Consider the following 13,531-nt stretch of genomic DNA (forward strand, 5'->3'; position numbering starts at 1 on the left):
TCCAGAGGCACAGGGAACATTTAATTTCTTAATATCAGTTATTGGCTCTAGCAACTGTTCTTTTTTCATATTAGTGTATTCTTACGTAACTTTCAGATCTATTTGTAGAATTTATTCTGTTAGCTCTTATTCCTCAATTATATTTCAGTCACATTATTATAATTTGGTTAGCTTATTTGGACATAGCTTATTTGCTTCCCTCTTTTAAAAATTCTTTTTCCTCTCTTACATGATTTTATAGAATGATACATTTTTTCTGTACTTCATCAAACTTGTAATTTTTATTTCTGCATAAGGAACAATGCCTATGTTGTTTACTGCAATATCTAACAACCAACACAATGCCAAGTGTGTAGTTGGTGTTCAATAAATATTAGATAACAAAGAGTAAATGAATGAATTAATGGATGCGTTAAAACTTTCCTAATTGGATTATATCTTGCTGCAATCTAAAAATACATTATTTCAAGTTTTGGGGTACTCTTTCCTATTTTTCTTCCAGATTCACTGGTAAATGACTTGAGTGGTATTAGCTTAGGATCATGAATTCAGATGCTTACAAGGTCCAAAAAGTAATACAAAGAATGTAAAATGGGCCATGAGTAAAATGACAAATGACAATTGACATTCTGTCTCTGTATCAGGGAGGCAGTAAATTGTGGAAGGAATTGTAAATGGTAAGGAATGCCTTGTGTAAAGATGAGAGACTCTTCTCAGCAACAGCTGATCTTTGCTACATAAAACTTCAAGCCTATAATTATCAAATTGCTCAAGAGAAGTCAGAAATTTATCTTTTTGTGAAATATCTTTTTTTAATGGTGTAAACAAATTAAAACATAAATACTGTACCATCATTTTGTTGGCTGACCTAGGTTGTAGTGTTAGATGTGACACAGAAACTCCTGGGTTTCGCCTCTGGCTTAGCCAAGCAATTGCACAGTTCTCTCCTTATATAGATCAATGTATTCTGACATAATGTTGAGTGGCACATACCCAATGGGCAGTGCTAACTGGCAAAAATTATGTGTGAACGAGACAGATCAGTGGGTTGCTTACCCTAACTGTTTAGAATATCGGATTGACTTAATTCCCGCCTGATGAGTTTTCAAGTCAGATTGATTTTCTAATTGTCCTTTCATTTTTAAAGCCACAAAATATTAAAAAAGAAAATGTAGCTTTTCCACAACTGAAACATATTCCTGGCCAGGCGCAGTGGCTCACACCTGTAATCCCAGCACTTTGGGAGGCTGAGGTGGGCAGATCATGAGGTCAGGAGATCGAGATTATCCTAACACGGTGAAACCCCGTCTCTACTTAAAATACAAAAAATTAGCCTGGCGTGGTGGCGGGTGCCAGTAGTCCCAGCTACTTGGGAGGCTGACGCAGGAGAATGGCATGAACCCGGGAGGTGGAGCCAAGATCGCACCACTGCACTCCAGCACTCCAACCTGGGCGACAGAGCGAGACTCCGTCTTAAAAAATAAATAAATAAATAAATATATATATATATATAGTCCTAAAGCTGTACTGCGAGCATGTGTAGATGCTAACATCAGCATCATTTGTTGTTGTTGTTGTTGATTTGGAAGTTATGCTCCCTTCCTCAGGGGAAAATTTTGTTTGAAAGGCCTGTTTTTCTTCCTCTGCTAGACTGCACAGGAAAAAAGTATGAGTCTCTCAGCCCTCAAACAGCTGATCCCTGGGACACCACTTTGGTAGCTCCAGAACCTCCTCAGATTTTCCTCAGGGGTGAGGAATGCAGAAAAAGCAGCACGGTGGTGGGTGATAGTAAAGACTCATCGCTTTGGCTTCAAGTAGAACCTCTATTCGTTTATGCTTCCTGATAATTTTTTTTTTAAGTCACTGAATATATTGTTTATTCAAGTATGATTCCTTTGCTATCACAATTTCTTTTTTTGGTACAAAATAAAGTTATTGCCAATTAAATTTTTATTCAGTAAAAGACATTATTTTTTTTATAGCAGCTTTAGGTTCACACCAATACTGAGTAGAAGGTACAGAGATTTCCTGTGTGTCACCTGCCCTGGAGCTAAACATCTACTACACATGGACATAAAGACAGGAACAAGAGGCCCTAGGGACTACTAGAGGGCGGAGGTAGGGAGGGGAGTACAGGCTGAAAAATGACCTACAAAGCGCTATCCTCACTACCTGTGTGAGGAGATTACCCATACCCCAAACCCCAGCATCATGCAAAAGATCCATGTAACATACCTGCAAATGTACCCACTGAATCTAAAATAAAAGTTAAAAGGGACTGACCCCTCTAAATGTTGATAGTGAAGGCGTCTCATCCATATTCTTATCATTGACGAAAAGGCTTCAATAAATAATAAATAACTGTAAGTTAGTGATAGTGGCAGGAAGCAGACAGATTCTGGGCAGACAGGGGCGGGTCTCCAGTGAAACCCCACCTTTAAGCCAAAAACAGTCTGAAACCTGCAACCCAGAGTAAGAACTTCTATTCCTGGTTGTCTGCTCTTTCTTGATTTATTCTTTCTGAATGCTTTTTAACCCATCAAATATTACCTTTTCCAAAGCTACCTAGGGCCTGATCCTCCCCATTCTGTCCCCATAAAAACCCCGGACCCAGCCACACTTGAGAGAGAAAGAAAATCACGAACTTCAGGTGGTCGACCCACCCTGGTGTCACCTCTCCACGGAGAGCTATTTTGTTGCTCAATAAAATTGTTCTCTGCCTTCCTCACTCTTCTGTTGTCAGTGTGATCTCATCCTTCTTGGACGTGGGACAAGAACTCGGCACCCACTGAGCATGGGCACAAAGAAGGCTGTAACCTCGTGGATCTCTGCCTTCCGCTGGTGGGGGCAGCTGCCCCACACGATGGAAGCAGTGGCGGGGCTGAGCCAGGCCCAGGAGCTGTAGGCAAGAGCGGGACAAGGGCTGACAGAGCTGAGGACAGCTGGACTAAAAAAGCTAATTAGTGCTCTGTAACACCCCCTCTGGGACTTCAGGGTCACGGGCACCCCTGCCTGGGCATCACTGCCTTCCCCTTGCCTGGACACGAGAGTCCACCACGGGAGTGGCTTTGCAACACGCCTGGTCCAGCCGCAAGCACTGCACGGAGCCTGCCTCTGTGAACGCACTTGGAACGGCGGACTAGACCCCACACTCACTTACTCACACATCCCCTCCCACCAGGAGCTGAGCAGGCAGTTGCAGTGGCCTCAGGACCCACGCTGGAGTCCAGGACTGGGCAAGGGCGTCACTGGCCGGGGGTCTCTGGCTGATAAGTGACAGAAAAATCCTACATCATTTTTTAAAAGTATATCTCCAGGACATTGTACTCTCTTTGCTATGAACTACTCCTAAGACTCCGTTTCTGACCTGTAAAATTTTCTCATAGTGTATATATTTCTTAGTTGCCCCAAATTACAGTAAGTCCTTTTTTTTTTTGAGTCAAGATGTCTTCTACTTCCCTAGTTGTCAGAGAAATGAAATTTAAAAATTCAGATAACATTATCTACACTACTAATTTGTGTAAATTTTCAAAATGACTTCATGTAGCATTTGGAAAGTTTGGGTAGTTGATATAGTCAAAAATTTTCTAATGGGAGTATATATTGGAAAAATTCTTTGAGGGTAATTTAGCAAAATGCACTGGGTTCCTTAAAAGGTTTCATAATTTTTGTCTCAGCAAGTCTGCTTTTAGTGATTCATTCTAAAGAAATACATTTTTAAAAAAGAAGAGAAGAGAATTCTCCACAAGGATGTATATTGCAGAATTTTTAATATGTTGAAAAATTTGAAATGATGTAATATATTCTTATAGAAGATTTATTAATTGTTATAAAACCACACCATGTAATACTAATATTCTTTACATATTAGATAAGAATGAAAGAAGAAAAATATGGAATTATAATGTAATATCAGTTTTGAATTTAACATTTTTCTTACACAAATCAAGTTATATGCAAACAATTTAATTTATAGGAGTTACCCCTAAGAAGGAGAACTATGGGTAATGAAAAATTCTTCATTTTTAGTTTTCTGCTTTTCCTAGGCATTCTACAATGAACATGTTTTCTATAGCCTCTCCTAACCTACAAAAAGTAGGATGTTGTTACATAAAAGTGATTAAGACCCAATGAAAGGAGGAACCAAAAGGAAAATTTTGTTTCAAATTATTTTGTGTAGCTTTAATTGCTGATGACCCAGTTAGGTTGTAGAAGATGTAAGTTTTCATGAAATGGACTCTTGTGTCAACGGATTCTAGAACTGAAGAGGCTCTCTCATTGTGAGGTGCACACACAGTGGAGTCTCTTTGCCAAAGACTGCAGGACTGACTAATGTCCTAGTCCAAATTAGTTACTATTGCTCCAGTTGTTATTTTACTTCAAGTATTAAATTGTATATCTTTACCATCAAAGTAGTTTATGTTCTTAAAGGCCATAAGTCCTAAAACAAGAGACTTTTCAACAAGGCAACTGACTAAAAAACACTTTTATCAGAACTTTAAGTAAAAATTGTGCACAAAAATAAGCTAGAAAATGTTTGGAAAGACTTCCAAAAATATGACTTTTGTTCAATAACCTTTGATTTTTTTTTTGTTATTTGATATCTACTAATAACCGACACCATGATTAATTCAGTTAGTTATAGAACACATTTAATATGTAATTTAATTGAATTTCTAACATAGTAGGACATGTATTATTCTGAGGGAGAAAAAAGTCCAAATTTACTGAGGTTGATATATGCATCAGGATATTCTTGAAAGAGTAATTCAGAATTCTTTTTTCAAGTCTGACTTCAAAGCACCACTGTTAGATAAAGCAAGGCAGAGTGTAATTAAAACCAATTAAATTCAAACAAAAGCAAAATTGTTTAAGTATATTCATCATCCAGTTGGAATCTTATTATTCATTTCTTCCTAGTTTCAACGAACATCAATTTGTTAGCGTAGAGTACATCTTATGGTGAGAGGCTGGTGGGAAGGAGATTACGCCATTGCAGAGCTCTATTACTTCTGAAAGCTTAAAGTAACATGGACAATGAAAAGCACAGCTTATGATTAAAACCACAAATGCTAATATGTTTATAAATTTGTCCCCAGTGACAAAGATCACAAAGTATGTGGCATTTACCGTTATATACCTGAACATACCATGTGTACATATTGGCTTACTGTAATTGTATTTTATTTTGTTTTCTTTTTACCATTTCTCATAACTTTATTCCTTAAATCATTAACCAACTGCAGTGAAGACAATAACATTTTTAAAAGCTTTTGTTTCTCTCTGAATGTGTATTTCACAATTTTATTTTTTTAAATAAATTTTATTGTATATACTTAAGGTATACAACATCTTATAAGATACTTGTATGTACATACACACACACATGCACACACGCATATATATAGCCAAATGATTATTATAGTGAAACAAATTTACATATCCATCATCTCACAGTTACTCATATCCCTCCATGGCAAGAACAGCCATAATCTACTTATTTAACAAACATCCTGGATACAATACATTATTATTAAGTATTGTTCACACACTGGGCATTAGATCTTTAGACTCATTCATCCTACACCTGCTACTTTGCATCCTTTGACATACATTTCCCCAGTCTCTCACCTACTCCCACAGCCCCTGGCAACTACTGTTTTATTCTCTCTTATATTTTATTTTATTTTTAAAATTTCCACATGTAAGTCGATCGTGCAATATCATACAATATTTTTCTTTTTGTGTCTGGCTTATTTCATTTAGCATAATGTCCTTTAGGTCCATCCATGTTGTGGCAAATGGCAGGAGCTCCTTTTTTAAGGCTACATACTATTCCATTATATATCTATACCACAGTTTTTTTATCTCTGTCGACAGACACTTATGTATTTTAAAGCTGCAGTGAACATGAGAGTGTAGATATATTTATGTGGTGGTATTTTTATTTCTCTTGCGTATATATCCAGAAAAGGGACTGCTGGGCCATATGGCAACTCTATTTTTTAATTTTTTTAAATTTTTTTAGGAACCACCATCCTGTTTTTGATAATAGCTACATCAATCTATTTTTCCATCAGCAGCGTACAAGGGTTATCTTTTCTTCATAGCCTTACCAACTTTTATAATCTCTTGTCTTTTTGATAATAGCTATCTTAATAAGTGTGAGGTAATATCTCATAGTGGTTTTGATTTTCATTTCCCTTTAAATAAATATTTTGGAGGATGGAGTTACTGAAAAATTATTATGTTCTTTCAGTTATGTCACGTTTCCTTGCTTTTCTATGTTTCTTGTGTCCCTGTGTTGATCCCTGCACATCTGCTGGAAGTCACCTCTTCCAAATTTTATATTGTGGCTTCTTGGCATTGGGTGTTACATGGCCCACAAGCAGCTGTGTTGGCACTGGGTTCCTGGTTGCAGGTACTCAGAGTAGCTATGAAGCCTGAGTGCTGGGATCAGGATCTCCTAAACCTACTCTTGAATCTGGGACTTGGGGTGCAGGTTTACTCTTTGAGGCATGGGTAGATGCAGATTGCCCACAAAGCTAAATTCTGTGATACTAAGGACACCTCAAGAGCTTGGGCCCAGGAGGTTTGGTTGTAGCTAGGACCTTAACCCTGGGGGCAGGGCACAGCATTAGCCTGAATTCTGAGAGGGAGGAGTGCTCTTTAGGTTTGGGCCCTGAGGAACAAGGCACAACTGTAATTTGGAAGCTGAAGCCAATAGGGCATAGCAGCAACTCAGGCCCTGGGGGATGAAGTAACATACAGCGGTCATTCCGGACCCTGGGATAATCCTAGGCTTCTGTGAAGCTGGGTGCAGCAGTAGCAAAGGCTCAGGAATGGTGGAGCCCTGCTGTGGCTTGGACTGTGGAGGCCAGGGAGCAGCACAGCAATGAATCCACTCTCTGGAAAGGCAAGCTGCCTTAGCACCTCAGGCTCTGGGGGCCTAGTCCAGTTCCAGGGCAGCAGGGTTCCACCTTTTTTGCCCTGGAAGACAAAGTATCCCAGATCAATGAATGCTCTGTTCCCCTGGGATGTAGGGTGCCATGTCAGCTCAGCCATGGCAGGCGTGGCTGCTCAGCTTGTCCAAGGCACCAACTGCCTGGGAGGTGGCGAACTGCTTCAGCTCAGGTTCCAGGAAATAAGACCACATTAGGGAGTCTTGGTAAAGATTCCCCGGGAGGCAGAGCATTGTTTCTGCTCAGGCAGCTGGGAGGGTGACTGCTCTGAATTGCACCAATTTTCCAGTAGCTAGGGTACCACTTCAGCTCAGGCTATAGAGGATTGTGACTCTAGGGAGCTAAGGCAATGATTCCCTCTAAGATGGGGTGCTGCTTCAGCTCTGGTGCTAGGATGTATGATTGATCTGGGTAGCCAAGGCACTATTTCTCCAGAAAGCAGGATGCCAATATTGTTCAGGGCCTGAAGGGCAGGGTGCAGCAGTGACTAGGAGGGATGGATGGAGCAGCTTCGCTGCAGCTTGGCCCTAGGGTATACAGGGTAGTGGCAACTCAGCCGGGGGATGGCTGACCTCTAGGAGGGTGTGGTACAGCAGGGACAAAGCCCTGAGGATGAAAAGTGTTCAGTGGCTCCTCATCCCTGGAGCAAGACACACTCCAGCAGTGGCTCTGGTTCCAACATGGTGTAGTATAGGCAGCGCCAGCCTTGGAGGACTGGACAGAGCATTGGCTTCTTCTCTGGGGGGAAGCACAATCCCGTGAGCCTCAGGCAGCTGCCTCTGTTGGGCTTAGTGCCTGCGACAATGGTGAGAGTCCTCATTGGCAACGACTGTAGGTGACTGCAGTGTTGATGGAGGTTGTTGGGGTCCTCTTGCTTACTTTTGCCCCACAGGGAAAAGTCCATCCTGGGTCTGAGCTGATATCAATTGGGAAATTGGGTGTTAGAGGTCATGTGTATCTTTCTGTATTTTGTGTGGCCAACCTGGATTTCTGTGCTCTACAGTGTTTCTGCTATTCCTTTGATGTACTCTGGAGCTCTCCTTTAGGTATTTTCATCAAAGGGTAGCTATTTATTTGTTGCGTTGGCTGTCTTTGTGTGGGGAATGAGCACTAGGGGCTTCTAGTCAGCCATCTTGCTGACATCACTCCTCCATAATTGTATTTTAAAATTAATGCTATAAAGAGCAGTTTCTTTCAGCCAGAGGGAATACAAAAATAGATCAATTGATAGTTATAATAAGTGGCAAGCAGCAGGTTGCACAAATCATCATTTTGAAAAATGAGTGTTCTTCTTAGACCACTTTTAATCTCTTGGTCAAAATGTCAAAAATATATTTTAACTTTTGGGGAATTCCTGTATCCTACAATATCAAGATACAACAGCACAGTATGTAAGTCTTCGTACTGAGGGCATGCTAACAAATGTGCATTGTGTATGCAAGATGCATTTTGTTTTTCTCATCTGGATTTTAAAACAAAGCTGTTTTGCTCCTTTCTCAAGTATAGTACATTCTTTTTAAATCAAAGGAGACAAAAAGCTTTTCTTTTTTGTTTGAATGTGAAAGAAACTAACACATTACACTTAAAAGAAAGCAAATGAACATTTAATGTCAAGAACTGTCCTTGTGGAACAAACAGTATGGAAGACTGAGTGACCACTGGAATTACAAAACAAAACCACAACAAAAACAAATAAGCAAATATTAAAACAACAGCAACTAGTAGTTTTACTCTTATTAGGAAATCGTTAGTCAGATAAAACACCAAAACAGACATGTTTCATTGTTATTGTTGTTGTCATCAGATATGTATTCTTCAGCAATTCATGCATTGATATGTTGTTAAAAAATGTGCAACATATTCTATAGTATGATACATATTGGAGTTTGTGATACTTTAGTTATTAGCTAGACATATGATTGACAAATCTCCTAGAAAAGACTAGTGCTCAAATGCACCGTCAACTGGTGATGAGAGGTGGGAAGGAGAGTAACATTCAACATCTTAATTATTTTTAGAGCTAACATTCTATTAAAAAATCACTCATAACCTGACTCTTGACATTGCTGTTCTTTATCACATAATATTTTGGTATGTCTTTTCTTAGACTACGTTAATTTTGCAGAGCAAAGCAGAAAAGTTAAAATACAATTTGCTATTTGTTGATCATAAATGCGTAAGTATAGAATGTTAGAAGGACAATTCATGCAGTGTGGTAAACAGAATATTAGCTCCCCAAAGATGTCTACCTCCTTATCCCTGGAAAAATCTTGTCAGAATTCCCTATGTGGTAAAAGGGCTTTGAATATGTGATCAAATAAAGTATCATCAAGTGTGGAAATGATTCTTGGTTACCTATGTGGGAACCACGTAACATGTGTCCTTGTAAGAGAGAGGTAAGAGGGTCCGAGCTGGAGAGTAAGAGCTGTGATTAGAGAAACACATTCTAAAAGCTTTAAAATGGGAAAAAAAAAAAAAAAAAAAAAAAAGGCACCTCCCTCCAGTCTACAGAAGGATTAGAGCCTTACTGACCCACTCTGAATTTCTGATACTGAGACAACAGATTTTCATTGCTTTAACATACTAAATAGTTTATGGGAATTACTTCTACAGTCGTATGAAATTAATACAACCAACTATGAAGTTTTGTAAGCAACGACAAGGTTTTTATTTGTACATATAAAAAAGCCAACATAATACCATTTACTATAATAACATGTAAAACTATCTCCCCTTTAAAACCTGTAATAGCTTGATGTCTTTAGTAAGATGTTAGCTCCACAGTTCTCAGTTACACGACCTTTTAAAAATACACTTAATCTACCCTACCCTAGTCGTACTACAAATGACTACAGGCTGCCGCTCTGATTTTTAGATAAAACAACATATACATAAGTGAAATAACATACATTAGCCCAAACCATAAGAAATGGTCAATTTTCTAGCATTTTTGGCATATAGAAATGGCAATTTTATGGGGTTCTATACCATGAATGCCTGGGGTAGACTCTATAATGTGTTACCTACCTGCTCCCTAAGTGAAGGATTTGTTGCTGTGGTTCCTGGGAGTGCTGTAAGCACTTGTCTGTTAGCCCCTAGTATAAAGTCACATGCATCTTTGGATCTAATGACTGACTAATGCAGAACTATAAAGTCTTGGCCATCTTGTCCTGGTTGGGAGCGATTCTAAATGGTCATTCTAGCTCCGAAGATTTCCCTGAGTTGAGCAGATGCTGTTGTGAGAGCTACATCATGGTTTAACTCCTATCTCTGCCTAGAGTTGCTTCCTTTTCCACAGGGCTATTCTAAGGGCACTCCTGAATAAACATCCCACATTATTACCTCTCAGAGAACCCAACCTGTAGCAATGCAAAACAACGTTTAAGTTTAATCTTACGACATACAACATTTCATAAAAACACAAAAGCCTAGTATTGTGTCTGGGCTAATATCATGATGCCGTGGCAGAGCAGGGGAGTCACCATCAGGGGTCAAGCTTCTTTGGGCAGTGTTGTTCCAACAGGTCTATGACACATTGATTATGGAACTGTCAATTGACTGATAATGTATTAGAATGTACACGAGAACATTCATTTTGTTTTATGGGGTAGTAATAAAAATAATGAAGGTTGTCTAATCTTGCCACCTTTTTTCTCTTTGTGCTTCAGTTTCCTATCTGTGCAATGTGGATAATAATTGTGAATGCTACTTTACCTGCTGTAGTCATCTGAGGGGTTTTCCTGCCCGCTGCACAGACAAAATCAGTTCTCTAAGATCATCACATTGCAGTAAAGAAAGACTTTAAATGTCGCAAGGTTAGCCATGTGAAGTAGTAGAATTATTGCTTAAATCGATCTCCCTGAAGGTTTGGAGGTTAGGGGTTTTCGAGGATAGTTTGGTGAGTAGGGGACTAGGGAATGGATGCTGCTCATTGGTCAGGGATGAAATCACAAGAGTGTGAAAAACGGTCCTCAGGCACTGAGTCTGCCTCCGGATGAGCGGCACAGGATGGGTTGAGTCATGAGTCATGAGTCTATATGTGGTCGATTGGTTGCCAGAATGCAAAAATCTAAATAATGTTTCAAAACACCAATCTTAGGTTGTACAATATAATGTTATCCATGCAAGTAATTGGTGAAGTTACAAATCTTGTGGAACAATGGCTTGTTATAATTTAACTATGCCTACATCTTAGCAGAATTCAGGTCCATATCATAATCCTAACCTTGTGTCCTTTTATCAGTTGTATAAAGGCAGTTTCGTTTTGGGAAGGAATAGTACTAACCTTGCTTTAAGGTTAAACTGTGAAATAAATTTCTCCCCAAATTAGCTTGGCCTACACCCAGGAAAGACCAATGACAACTTGGAGAATAGAATAAGATGGAATCAACTATGTCAGATTTCTCTTACTGTCATAATTTTGTGAAGGCGATTGCACCACTAATTGTGACGTTGTAAGCAATACGTGAGTTAGTACACGTAAGTTCTTTAAATGGTTTCTGTTGCTTAGTAACCACTAAGCAAATGTTAGGTATTAGCTATTGTTTTCTAGTACAATGTTCAAAGAATTTTTCTTATACAACAGTTCTTGTCCATGAGGGATATGTTCCAAGACCTTCAGTGGATGCCTGGAACCTCAAAGAGTACCGAACCCCATAGATATATGAATACCTATGATAAGGCTTAATTTTTTTCTCTACATACATACCTATGATAATGTTTAATTTAATTAAGAATAAGCTAACCTGGCACAGCATGTTGCTATTAATCAGACATGTTTCCTCTTCATGTCTTCCATCTACAATTTAATGCCTTTCCCATCTTAATTAAGTGTTTACCCAGTGGCCATGACTTTTGCAGTTTGAGATGTGACAGAAAAACCAGCACAAATTTCCTTTTTCTTCTCACAGTTTTGCAGTTAGTAGATTCCTTCTTACTGCAGCTCTTAGCAACTTCAGCATACAATTATTTTTCTTTTATTAACAAGTGGAGAACTTTTACCTTTTCACATAAAGGAATAACTTCAAGGCTTCTTTTTGGCATATCAGAAGAGTGAGCCAGCATCACTACTTTTGCACTTTTGAGCCATTATTAAGTAAAATAGATATTACTTGAACTCAAGCACTGCAATACAGAAACCATTGGTAATCTGATAACCAAGACCGCTGCTAAGTGACTAACATTCAGAAGAGCATGTACAGTGTGGATACCCTAGACAAAGAGATGATTTACTGCCTGAGAGAGACAGAGTGGGATCACATGAGATTTTATCATGCTACACATAATGATATGCAATTTAAAACGTCTGAATTTTTATTTCTAGAATTTCTACTTAATGCTTTTGAACTATGTTTGTGAATAATGAAACAGTAGAAAGTAAAACCATGAAAAAGGGGAAACTATTATATTGTTGATTTCTTTCCACTGACTTTTTTTCATCTACAAATATTCCCAGTCTCCTAAATAAACAGTCAAACAGTCAAGCAGAATAATAATGTTGTCTTCCCTCTTTTCTTTCCCTTTTTAGTTACCCCACTTTCTCCTTTTCATCATTTAACAAAATGTTAGTCTCCAGTAACTGCTTTACTTACTTGTGCTCTGTTTGGCCCACAGATTAAAATAATACAGATTCTAACTGTAGCAGGATGATACATTTATTTCCACCATAGCTCAGATGGATAGAATAGTCAATTTCATATATATATATATATACATGCACATAAACAATAAAATGGATCTGTGCCCCAAGTTTAATCATTTGGCCAACAGGAAAAACAACACCTATAATTACAGAATCCAACTATATAGACAACTCTGTCTAAAGCTTTGTGGCACTTAATCATTTAAATACTTCATTTATGGTGCCTTCAGTCTTAGTGATACAAATAATCAGTCTCACTCAAAGCCACCATTCCCCTCCCTAGTTAGAGGGAATCTCCATGAATGGAAGGAAGAGTTTATATTTTCTCTCAATAGCAGGATGCTTGGCATGAGTGCCTTTTTCTTACTCCTGTGATCTTTCAGCTTGACTTCTGGTCCGCCTGTGTTACTTGTTCTCTCTGCATTTGTGGCTGAGTTAAATGGTCATGTAAACTTTTTTGGCTTGACAGTCCCTGCCTAGCTGACTTTTCCTAGCTTCGTATGACTCCAGGCTCTTGAGTGGCTCCAGGCCTGCAGCTGCTGGCAAAGTTCTGCGTCCAGCTGGCTGGTCTGATAGTCCGCTTTTCAGCCACAGAAGCTAACCACTATTCCCAAATCCTTGCCCTTAACTTTTCATCACCACTTACTGCCTGACCATATTGAACTAGCAAGTATGCTTATCAAAAACTGCTCCTTACCCTCCAAACAGATGCTCAGAGAGCAGAAATCTGTAGTTAAGTTTTGATATCTTTGCCTTTCCACTCTTTGTCTGTTTCTCTTAATTGGCATGAAACTAAAAAGGGGGTGATTTTTCAGTTTTTATCCCTCATAGCATGTACTCTTTCCTCTTCACTTCAGCTAAGAAATAGTTTTTCTTCTCAAGCCATGGGAAAATCTCAACCAGCTAAACCCTCCCTCTAAGATCAGTT

Source organism: Pongo abelii, chromosome 9 (assembly GCF_028885655.2).
Source record: "Pongo abelii isolate AG06213 chromosome 9, NHGRI_mPonAbe1-v2.0_pri, whole genome shotgun sequence".
Taxonomy (NCBI): domain Eukaryota; kingdom Metazoa; phylum Chordata; class Mammalia; order Primates; family Hominidae; genus Pongo; species Pongo abelii.